At 39.4% G+C, this 13,163-nt stretch overlaps 1 pseudogene; it reads left to right on the forward strand.

Moving 5' to 3' along the window:
* The first annotated feature begins 2,354 nt into the window (after positions 1 to 2,354).
* On the forward strand, positions 2,355 to 10,216 carry LOC140628471 (programmed cell death protein 7 pseudogene; annotated as a pseudogene).
* The last annotated feature ends 2,947 nt before the right edge of the window (positions 10,217 to 13,163 follow it).

The raw sequence follows: 13,163 nt of genomic DNA on the forward strand, positions 1-13,163 counted from the left end.
GTACATTTATTTATGTATTGTATCTGGTTGCTTTTGCCCTATGAAAGCACAGATGAGTAGTTGCAATACTGCTATGCAAGACTGCATAGAGCTCAGAGTTTAAAATATTGACTATGTGGCCTTTTACAGGAAGAAAAGGTTTCCTGACCCCTGTTCTTGAAATATTACTTTACTCTATTTACAATTCTAGGAAGACTCAAAATTTTAAAGATATTTAAATTATAATCATTTGCAAATTGAATAATAGAGTCAATGCAACTGAACTAAAATTCTAAGGTATTATTTTGAGGAAAGTTACAGGCAATTCCAAGATTTATGTGAAAGAACATAAACCCAAAAATAGCCAAGAGAAACGTGAGAAGAAGAAAAAGGTGGGGGAAATTACTTCACTGGGTATCATGAATTATTATAATGATGGAAATTATGACAATATGTTATTAGCTCAGAAATAATGATTTTAATCATTATTATAAGTAATAGTACCAATAGTAATAGTTAATACATATATAGCACTTTGTGCTGGGCACTGATAAAAATTAACCATTTTAATCTTCACAACCACCTTATGAGGATAGTATTCCTTTTTCCATTTTACAAATTAAAATAAAAAACTGAGTCACAAGGAGTTTCGTGAATAAATAGATTGACCAATAAACAAATAGAGGTTCCAAAAAAAAAAAAAAGACGATGTTCTGTCTATATAATGCTGTGTAACAAATCACTCCAAAGCTTAGTGGCTTGAACCAATAACACTAATTTATTATCTGTCACAATTTCTGTGAATCAGGAATTTGGGGTGCTCAAGTGGGAGGTTCTAGCTCCAGTTCTTATTGGGTTGCAATCAGGTGGTAGTGAGAGCAGGGGCTATCTCAAAGGCTTTGGTGCATGGAGTGGGAGGACTCAAACAGCTGGGGACTGAAATATGTTGGGCACTTTGGATATTTCTATTTTCACGTTTTTTTTTTTTTTTCTACATGGTGGCTTCAGCATAGCGATAATTATTCCATGGTGGCTCTTTCTTCTTATTCAAGTATAATTAACATACAGTGTTATATTAATTTCAGGTGTACAAAATGATGATTCAACAATTTTCTACATTTCTCAGTGCTTATCAAAATAAGTGTACTCTTAAAAAAAATAAGTGTACTCTTAATCCCCTTCACCTATTTTACTCATTCCCCACCTCCTTCCCCTCTGGCAACCATTAGTTTGTTCTATGTATTTGTCTGGGTTTTCTTGTCTTTTTTGTTTGGTTGTTTGTTTTATTAAATTTCACATATGAGTGAAATCATATAGTATTTGTCTTTCTCTCACTAATGCATTTCACTTAGCATTATACCTTCTAAGTCCATCCACGTTGTTGCAAATGGCAAGATTTCATTATTTTTTAAAGCTGAGTAATATTGTATCATCATTTTTATCTATATCGCATCTTTATCCATTCATATATTGATATATATTTGGCTTGTTTCCATAATTTGGCTAGTGTAAATCATGCTGCAATAAACAAAATGGTGCATATGTCTTTTCAAATAATTGTTTTCATTTTCTTTGGGTAATTAGTCATGAAATTACTGGATCATATGGAAATTCTATTTTTAATTTTTTGAGGAAATTCCATACTATTTTCCACATTGGAAATGCACCAATTTGCATTGCCACCAACAGTGCATGAGGGTTTTCTCCACATCCACCTCAGCATTAAATCCATGGATTGTTTTGGGTAGTATGGACAACAATATTTGTTTTTTCAATTTGTAAGAATGGAATGACTTTTCATTTTTTAATATTATCTTCAATTTATTTCATCAATGTTTTATAGTGCTCATACTACAGATCTTTCACATTCTTGGTTAAGCTTTATTCTATGGCATCATAAGGCTCAAAAGGCACATTCTTAGAGCCAGGCAGAAGGAAGCTGCATCATTTTTTATGTTCTAACCCTCAGAAATCAACCTATGTTAACTTCCAAAATGATCGTTGACATGGCCAGATGCAAAAGGAGGAAAAATAGACTTCAACATTGTGGCCTCAAAGTAAGGAAGGATTTTTTTTAAAGACACACAAAGAAAAAAAAAAAGACACACAAAGCACTACAGTGTTTGCCATAATATATGAGATTAATTTAATTACATCAAACTAAGAATGTCTATCTATGAAAATACAGAATAAAGAAAGTGGGAAGACAAACTAAACACTGGGAAAAGATATCTGAAACACAAAAAATGGACAAAATTTTAGTATCTGGAATATATAAAGAATTTTCACAAATCAGTAAGAAAAAGACAAACAGCTCAATAGAAAATGGGCATAAACATGAATAGCCATTTCATAGAATAGGAAAAAAAGCGACCATGAAAATATGTTTTAAAAGGTAATCTCATTAGGAATCAGAGATTCAAATTACTAACAAAATGAGATACACTGAAAAAAATTGGCAGAAATGAAGATATCTGTTAAAATTAAAAAAGTGTGATGATACCAAGATGTGGAACAACCATAAGACTCATATTCTAATACTCTACTTATGAAAGCTTGAAGCTCTACAATCATTTTGGAAAACAATTTTGCACTCTCTTGGAAATTTGAACATACACATATTATATGATCCAGCAATACAAGAGAATGGATTAATAAATTGTAGGACAGTTGCAGTTTGGAAAGTTTGAAAATGAAAATGAATGAACCATAGCTACACACAACAATGTAGATAAACACTTAATATAACATTGATGAAAAAAGCAAGTGACGGACTGCACACAATAAAATAAAATTTTATAAATGCCCAAAATATGCAAACCAACTACATTATTTATGCATTCAGGAATAAGAGGAAAATCATTCAAAAAACAAAACACAAAAATTCAACAAAGTCTACATGGATTGCAGGCAGTGGAGGCAGGAGAATAGATTAGGGATAGGAAAGGAGCACACAGGGGGATACAAAGAAATAATGCCTATTTCTTTTTTTAATGCTTTATTTCTTAAGTGGAGTGATGGATTCGCAGTTATTAATTTTGTTACTGTGCTTCATATCTTACATATATGCTAGTTATTTTAATCATATCAAATAATATCTGAAATACATAATGATTAATGCAAAGGCATATGCCAAAGGACATTCATTGCAGCATTATTTATAATGGCAACAGACTGGAAACAACCAAAATGTTTATATCAGGAGAGTAAATAAATTATGGCACACATAAAATGTAATGCTTTCATCCATCACAAAGAATGTGGAATATTTATATGTCTGTATATAGAAGTTGATCTTTGGTATACTGACTGAAAAAAGCAATGTGCATAGGAGGCTTAGAATATGATTCAATTTTTATGAGAAGAAACACCTTAGATATATTCAACTATATAAAATATACATAATATACCACATATAATATATAAAATATAAAAATATCAAAATATTTTGATATACAAATATATAAAACATTTGATATATATTATGCATATGCTTACATAAATGTAGATGTACATCTATATACCTAAGAAAATTATTATTATTATTATTATTTTAAAGATTTTATTTATTTATTCATGAGAGACACAGAGAGAGAGGCAGAGACGCAGGCAGAGGGAGAAGCAGGCTCCATGCAAAGAGCTCGACGTGGGACTCGATCCCGGATCTCCAGGATCATGTCCTGGGCTGAAGGCAAGCGCTAAACCACTGAGCCACCCAGGCTGCCCTATGCCTAAGAAAATTAAAGGATATACAGTAAAATGTAATTGATATTCATTTCTTTAGAGTGTGAATGAAGGGAAAGGAGAACATATTTTCAACTGTTTACATTTCTTTATTTTTCAAAAATCATATACTTTTTTTGTAAAGGAAAAAAGACTTTTATGAAAATCAACTGCAAATCTCCTCTCTTTCTGACCCTCATTAGCAAACAAGTCCTGCCACAGCCAATAAATCCCCTTCTACTTTTTAAAAGAATCCAGGCATTATACATGCTGAATTAACAGAGCTATTTGCTTTGACTTGGTTGGAAATGGATTCCTTGTTTATAATTTGGTGAGAAGGAAGTATATCAAAGAGAGTCCTTTAGTATATAAAGGCTGATGTCAGCTAACATGTTCTATCTCAGGGATTGCTGAAATATCAAAATTAAATAAAAATGCATTTTTCTATTCATGAGAAAAGTGGATTTTTTTTTCACTTGTAGATAGCATTTTTATTTTTTGTTGTTTTTCATCCAAATCAGGTCAATTGAAGCCTCTGAGTGTGGTCTTGCCAATGTTTCAAAAGCAGTTACATTTTGAATATGTTCTTATTTTCCAGAGAATCTCACCTCCCTTCCTCTCATACTTTGAACTAGGCCTGTATCAACAGGCTCATAGAATATAAGCATCTGAACCTGGAAATTATATTAAGAGATAATACATTATGTTTTATAGGTGTTTTCCCTATTGTTTGATCTACTGATATTTTCCTTCTAAAGGACTTTGTTAAAAAAGCCAGCATTTTTTCCCCCTGATGGTGCTAGAGTCTATTTCATACACTAATGGAAGGTAGTTCAAGGTAGTACCATGCTGATATTTCTAACTGCTGTACTTCTAGTCCATTGTAACTGAAAAGCATTCTTTCTCAAGCCTTTCTTCTCTCTTACTCCCATCAGCCCTTCAAAATTTCCCATTGCCTTATAAAATGTAAAAGATTAAGAAAAATATTCCTACTGTGAATCAAACTATCCCATTTTCATTTTTTAAAAACAGTGTATTATAAAGTTGAAAGAATCACCATAATAGGGGTACCTGTGTGGCTCAGTTGAGTAAGCATCTGCCTTCAGCTCAGATCATGATCCCAGGGTCTTGGCATCAAGTCCTGCATTGGGTTCTCTGTTCAATGGGGTGTCTACTTCTTCCTCTCCCTCTGCCCCTCCTCCCTGTTTGTGTTCTCTCTCTCTCTCAAATAAATAAATAAAATGTTTTTAAAAAGTCTGTATAAAAAATAATCATCAGAATAGCAGTATATATTAAAGAGTATAAAACATCAGGACCTGAGGAGCATACCCAACATTTTAAGACTGATCTTAGAAAATAGCCAAAAATAACACAAACCCCACATTCTCCAAGTTGTGAATTTCAAAACAGAAGAGTGAAGAAGATAATATTTATAAATCATGTGTGATTTAAAGAAATAAAAACTTCAAAAGCAATATGATATCTATATGAGACCTCTAAAAATATGAATTACCTAAAGTATATAATTAATAATCAGTTAAATAGATACAGATGTCACAAGAAACTAGGATGAGTTGATGAGACATTCTGCAGTAAGTGTTCTCTGCTATATTTCCTAAAATGAAATTCATTGACAACTTCTAATCCTCTTTGGGCTCCTTTCCTACTCTCTCTTTCTGCTTCCTCCTCCTCCTGTCTTTATCACTACTCATTCTGTTCACTAAATTGTTTACATGTTAAAAATTGACTTTAGCTATTGCTATTTGCCAAAGGAATTCCACAGTTGGTTCTACCAGCTTACCTATTATTTTTTTCATCCAGACTTCCCACCTTTGGCTTTCATCCAGCTTTCATCACCTTTCACATGCTGAATGTTCTTTTTTTCCCTTCCCCTTTCTGTTGATGGCTATTCTTGGAGAAAAGAAAAAAAAAACCTAGTACCTAGTTTGGTTTTTAAACTTTAGCTAAACAAGGGCCAGAGGGCAGGCTGTCTGCCTATGCAAACTACTGCCAGTGGGAGCTTGGGCAAAGCATTTTGGCTGCCATCCTACACTAGCACCAGGCCATGTTATCTTTTGTTTCAGGCACCTGTGATTAGGACTACAGGAGGCTGTCACTTTGAGATACATGCACAACAAACCATAATAAGATTTTTAAAATCAATATGTGAGAGGTATATCTTTTTTTAGTATTAGTTTCTACTGTGAAGAAATACATTTCTTTTAGAGATGTCTTGTAGTCAAGATAAATGCAAAAATAAAATCTAATAGCTTAAAATTAAAATGGTTATTGGCCAAAATATTTTCATTTTCTGAGAAATGTGTTTTTTATAGGTTAAAGTGCTTGATGCATCTACAGTTGCTTGAGAATTGCCTTTGGAAGGTACCAAACTTCCTGCAGTGTTAGCTCTTCGACCAATGGCCCTCAATAACAGTTTAATGATGAACTGGTTGTCAACGTGATAGTTGAATTTTTTTCCTCCTTTTGTCACAGCCATTTGCTAAGCAAAAATTCCATGAGTTCATAGATATTAAAATCACAGTTAGAAATAGGTTACTAGTAGGTGTGCCTGGATGACTCAGTGGGTTGGGTGTCAGACTCTTGATTTCTGCTTGGTAATGATCTCAGGATTGTGGGATCAAGCCCCACATTGGACTTCATGCAGAGTGTGGAGACTGCTTTAGATTCTCTCTTTCCTTCTCCCTCTGCCCCCCTCTGCTTGCATGTGCTCTCTCTCTCTCTCTCAAAAAAAAAAAAAAGAAAGAAATGGATTACTAGCTTTTATAATCCCCAAAAGTAGACATATATATATTCAATTTGCCAATATATAGAATAACACCCAGTGCTCATCCCATTAAGTCAGGCTTAGGTTCTTGAGCCAATTTACTTCCATCAGAAAGTAGCAATATTGCAGTCTGAGAATATGGCAGAGTTGGAGGACCCTAAGCTCCCCTCATCCCATGGATACTACCAGATAACACTCAGATCAGTGTAAATAATCCATAAAGTGATTTGAAGACTGGTAGAACAATTTCCACAAATAAAGATAGAGAGGAGGCCACATTGAAGAAGGTACAAAGGAAGGAGACATGGCTTGGGAGCTAAACAGACAAGACAATGGGGATGGAGACGGAAGTGCAGAAAAGGGTGAAAAATAGACTTTCACACCAGGGAGCTCACACAGGTTAGATGAATCTCAAAAATATTTGCTTTGAAAGGGAGAGGGGCTGAATTTCATGAGTTCTTACAACCAGCCAGAATTAAAGCCGAATTTTAAAAATTGGCTTGGCTCTGGGGGAGAACCTAGGGCATTAGGAAGTGGTGTCCCCACCCTTAAAGAGACAGGTGTCATTTTCCTCCCCTATCCCTCACCATACAAGGCCACCTGCAGGAACCAGCATTGTTGACACTTTGCTACTTAAGTTGCTTACACCAAGCCCCACATGTCGGAGGTTCCACCCTTTCTAGTCACACTTGCCTCAATCACTGTGTTGCAGGCCCCTTCCTATAGAAGACTTACACAAACCCCACCAACACCTCATCTCCTGGCTTACACATTTTGCAATACCTCAGTTCTGGTGGCTATGGCAGTAGTGGATTCATTTCCAAGCAAACCAGTACACAATTTCTTAAAAGTGCCCCCAGCCAGCTGGGGACAAAACATTGTCCACAACAGGCAAAGAGAGCCTCTGAAGACAATGGATTGAAGGAAAAAGAGGTCAGGACTCAATAGCAGGGCATAGTCAACATACATAGGAGATACTCCCTGAAATGCCAGGACCTAGAGAACAGGGGACGCTGCATTGCAGGGCACTATAAGACCCAAGACCATTACCTTCAAGAGCAAGAAGCATATCTGACTTTCCTAACACAGAGAAACAGACACAGAGAGACTGCAAATCAATACATCCCTTCAATAAGAGAAAGGATATAAATCATATGATATTTTCAATAGACAAAGAAAAAGCATTTGATGAAGTACAACATCCATTCATGATAAAAGCCCTCAACAAAGTAGGTCTAGAGGGAACATGCCTGAACATGATGCAGGCCATCTGAAAAATCCACAGTGAACATCATACTTAAGGGGGAAAAGCTAAGAGCTTTTACCAAAAGGTCAGGAACAAGATGAAGATGTCCAACCTCACCACTTTTACACTTCAACATAGTACTAGAAGTTCTAGCCAAAGCTATTCAACAACAAAAAAGAAATAAAAGGCATCCAAATTGGTAAGGAAGAAGCGAAATTTTCACTATTTGCAAATGACTTGGTACTATATATGGAAAACCTTAAAGACACCACCAAAAAACTACTAGAATTGATAACCGCATTCAGTAAAGTTGCAGTATACAAAATCAACATATAGAAATGTGTTGCATTGCTATACACTAGTAATGAAGAAACAGAAATTGAAATTACAAAAATAATCCCATTTATACTTGCATCAAAGATAACAAAATATCCAGGAATATACTTAACCAATGAGGTGAAAAATCCCTGAAAACTATAAAACATTGATGAAAGAAATTCAAGACAACACAAAAAAGTGGAAAGACGTTCAATGCTCATGAATTGGGAGATGAAATATTGTTAAATGTCTATATAACCCAAGCACCTAATGAAATCCTTTAAGATTAATGAAATCCTAATGCCAACAATAGTTTTCACAGAACTAGAGCAAACAATTCTGAAATTTGTATGGAACTACAAAAGACTTCAAATAGTCAAAGCAGTCTTGAAAAAGAAAAACAAAACTGGAGGAATTCCACTTCCAAGTTATAAGGCTGAAGTAATCAGCACAGTATGGTAGTGTCACAAAAATAGACACATAGATCAATGGAACAGAATAGAAAACCGAGGAATAAAGCCACAATTATATGATCAATCAATGTTCAACAAAGTAGGAAAGAACATGCAATGGGAAAAAGTCTCTTCAACAAATAGTTTTGGGAAAACTGGACAACATGCTAAAGAATGAAACTGGACCACTTTCTGATGCCATATACAGAAATAAACTTAATGTGGATGAAAGACCTAAATATAAGTCCTGAAACCACACACACACACTAAAAAAAAAAAAAAAAACAAACAGAAGAGAGCACAGAAAGAAAATTTATCTGACATTGGCCAAAGGAACATTTTTCTAGATATGGCTTCTGAGTCAAGGCAAATAAAAGCAAAAACTACTGGGACTACATTCTGCATAGCAAAAGAAACCATCGACACAAGTAAAAGCCTACAGAATGGGAGAAGATATTTGCAAATGACACATCTGATAAAGGGTAATATCTAAATATATAAAGAAAACATACACCTCAGCACTCAACAAAGAATCCAATTTAAAAATGGGTACACTCTTGCGCTGGCAGCGATAGCGGCGGTGGCGTCTTCTACCCGGTGCCGCAGCTGCTACTGCCTCTGCGCCACCCCTGTGCCTGCCCCGCTGGCCGCCCCGGAGCCAGCACTAGCCTGAGGCGCCGCCGCCGCTGTCTGAAGTGCTCAGGACGCACCTTGCAGTGCCTGCGCAACCGAGCTAGAGCTAGAGGCGGTGTTCGGAACCCCTCGCGGGCAAGCTACCCTGTGCCTCCGCGCGTGCCCGCCGGGCCCAGGCTGGGCGAAGTGCGCCGGTGGCTGCGAGAGGCTCTGCTCCTGGCGTGGCAGGGGCGTGGCCTGAGCCAGGCCCTGCGTGAGGCCGAGGTGGATGGTGCGGCCTGGGTACTGCTACATGCCCAGCCAGCACCGCTGCGCACTGAATTGGTCGAGAGACTGCAGCTGCTGACCCAGGCCGCCTATGTGGATGAGGCGCGGGGGAGGCTGGAGAGGGTCCAGCGCCGCCGACTGCAGCTTAGCGAGAGGGTGCTAGAACACGAGGCCGAGGCCGAGGCCAAGTGGAAAGCTGAGTGCGAGCAGGAGATTGACCTCTGGAGGGTCAAGTGCGTTGCAGGAGGTGGAGAAGAAGCAGGAGCAGGAACTTAAAGCTGCTGCTGATGGTGTCTTACCTGAAGTGAGGAAAAAGCAAGGAAATACCAAAAGGATGGTGGACATTCTTCAGACCTTGGAGAAATTGAGGAAACTCAGGAAAGAGGCAGCAGCAAGGAAAGGCGTCTGTCCTTCAGCTTCAGGGACTAAGAAAACTCATTTAAAAACTCTCTGAATTATATGAAGCTGAAGAGAGAGCCCTCAGAGTAATGTTGGAAGGAGAACTAGAGGAAAAGAGGAAAAAAGAATTAGAAACAGGAAAGAAAAGGAGAAAAAATTACTTCAAAAGCGTGAAATTGAGTGCAAGTTATTTGGGGATCCAGATGAGTTCCCACTTGCTCACCTCTTGCAACTCTTCCAACAGTATTACCTCCAAGCTGAGCACTCCTTGTCAGCACTCATCCAGATAAGGCATGATTGGGATCAGTACCTGGTGCCATCTCATCATCCCAAAAGCAACTCTGTTCCCCAAGGATGGGACCTTCCCCACTCCCCAGCAATGACATCTGGGCAACGGCCATTACTCTGCATTAGTAAAGATGCTCCAAGAGTGCGGTCCGGCCAGGCCTCTTTCCAGCTCTAAATACTAGTGATGCCACCATCTTCTTGTGCTGTACACTAAACCACAACCTCTAAACTCCATGTGGCATTGCCCTACCCAGAAGTTATTTCCTTGCGTGGTCTGTCCTGTCCAGAGATGCCTCTTGAATCAGGAGAGTAATATGATTCTTCAGGAAAGGACCTAGGTGAACTGGGGTTATTACCACAGGCAATGGCCTTGGTTCACCAAATTTGCCTCTGTTTTGAAGGGGCTTAGTCCAGAGTGACTTGTTAATTTACTCTTAACAGCCTTGTGTAGTGATGGGTAAGTACATTCCATACACTCAACACAAGTGTGCACTGGGTAAACTTAGCAGCCCTTCCCCCAGTACTGAGTGTGAGGACAGACTTGATGCAAAACGACCTTAGCCTTACTACTCAGAGAACCCTCTAACTTCTAGGAGGAAAGGCCAGAGATGCCTTATCTTTGGTTTAGTGAATCCCACTTTTGATGCAGCTAGAGAGGCTACGGGCTGGGCTGCCAGAAAAGCTCGTGGCCTAGTCTGGTAGTCCTGCAGAGAACTTGAGAAAGCTGTACCCATATTGGATCATGTTTCAATGGATAATGGCTACATTTTCCCATGTTAGAAGGATCATAACAAAAACACCTGTCTTTTACATTCCCGGAGGCACAGTTGTTCAGAATCCCCAATGATAGAATTCTATTTCTCTATGGGAGTGGGACCTTAATCTCACTCAGTCACATTGTAGGGGCTAGTATAGCTGTGGAATTTTCTTAGGAACTTAAGCGTCCAAAAACACCCATGTAGTTAAGGCTGTGTGGAAAGCAGATAAACATACAATTTAATTCATTTTTTTTAAAGTTTTTTATTTATTTATGATAGTCACACAGAGAGAGAGAGAGGCAGAGACACAGGCAGAGAGAGAAGCAGGCTCCATGCACTGGGAGCCCGACGTGGGACTCGATCCCGGGTCTCCAGTATCGCGCCCTGGGCCAAAGGCAGGCGCCAAACCGCTGCGCCACCCAGGGATCCCCAATTCATTTTTTTATATTAGTAAATGCTGTTGTGTCTGGAAATGATCGATCATATAACATGTCAGGGGTTTGTTTTGTTTTGCTCTTTGCCACCTATTGTGTTATTTATATTTCCAGAAAGCTAAATAAATATCATTTTTATTAAAAAAAATAATGGTTACAAGACATGAATAGACATTTTTTTCAAAACAAGACATCCAAATGGCCAACAGACACAAGAAAATATGCTATCATTCATCATCAAGGAAATACAAATCAAAACTACAAGGAGATACTACTTCACCCCTGTCAGAAAGGCTAAAATCAACAACACAAGAAACAACAGGTGTTGGTAAAGATGTGGAGAAAAATGGAACCTTGGGCACTATAGATGGTAATGTAAACTGCTGCAGGCACTGTGGAAAAGTGTATGGAGTTTCCTCAAAAAAAAAGAAAAAGAAAAGAAAAGAAACAGATTAAAATACAAGTGTTGGAGATGGGGGCAAGATGGCGGAAGAGTAGGGTCCCCAAGTCACCTGTCCCCACCAAATTACCTAGATGACCTTTAAATCATCCTGAAAATCTACGAATTCGGCCTGAGATTTAAAGAGAGAATAGCCGGAATGCTACAGTGAGAAGAGTTCGCGCTTCTATCAAGGTAGGAAGACCAGGGGAAAAAAGAAATAAAGAAACAAAAGGCATCCAAGGGGGAGGGGCCCCAGGAGGAGCCAGGTTAAGGCCGGGGGGAGCGCCCCCAGGACAGGAAAGCCCCGAATGGAGAAGCAGCAGCTTCATCAATCTTCCCCAATGGAAAGACACTAGCAGGGAGTTAGAGCAGGACCCCAGGAAGGGCGGGGATGCCTTCAGGCTCGCAGGGGCACTAACAGACACCTGCGCCCCAGGGAGAGCGCGCCGAGCTCCCTAAAGGGCTACAGCACGCCCACTGCTGGACTCGGGAGCAGCTTGGAGACGGATCCAGCAGAGGCTCCGCATGGGAGGGGCTGAGAGTCCCCAGGAGCAGCTCCAAGGGGCTCAGGCAGCGGCTCCGCTGAGAGGGGGCTGCGTGGCTGAGAGCGAATCCAACAGCGCAGGCCCAGGAGCACAGGGCACCAGGGACACAGCCCAGGATCTGGTGCTCCCTCCGGGACAGGCAGAGGCCAGGAGGGCACAGGACAGCAAGGAAACTCCTGCCCCAAGCTGAGCAGATCAGCGGCCCAGCCCCCGGAGCATCCAGGCCCCCTGCAGACTGAGAGCTCTGTAGTTACTGCGGGAGCTGAATCCAGGGCTCCAGAGCTGGCCGCCGACACTGGGGTTGTTCTTCCTGAGGCCTCACCAGGTAAACAACCCCCACTGAGCCTCACAGTGGCCTCACCTGATAAGCAGCTTAAACATTACTCACCAAGCCCTGCCCCAGGCAGGGGGCTGAGCAGCGCCCCCAAGTGCTAACACCTGAAAATCAGCGCAACAGGCCCCTCCCACAGAAGACCAGCTAGACCGACAGGGGAAAAACAAATTATTGACCAAGCAGCACTGGAAAGTTCCAGGGGAAGTCGAGGGATTTACAGTATACAGAATCAGAGGATACTCCCCATTGATATTTTTTTATTATTATTTCTGCTTGCTTACCCCTTTTTTGCTTTTTTTCCTCTTTTCTCTCTTTTTTCTCTTCCTTTTTTCTTTTTTTTTTCTTATTTCTTTTTCTTTCCTTCTTTCTCTTCTCTTTTTCTCCTTTTCCCAATACAACTTCTTTTTGGCGACTCTGCACTGGGCAAAATGACTAGAAGCAAAACCTCACCTCAAAAGAAAGAATCAGAAACAGTCCTCTCTCCCACAGAGTTACAAATTTGGATTACAATTCAATGTCAGGAAGCCAATTCAGAAGCACTATTATACAGCTACTGGTGG

Source organism: Canis lupus, chromosome X, assembly GCF_048164855.1.
Source record: "Canis lupus baileyi chromosome X, mCanLup2.hap1, whole genome shotgun sequence".
Classification (NCBI taxonomy): domain Eukaryota; kingdom Metazoa; phylum Chordata; class Mammalia; order Carnivora; family Canidae; genus Canis; species Canis lupus.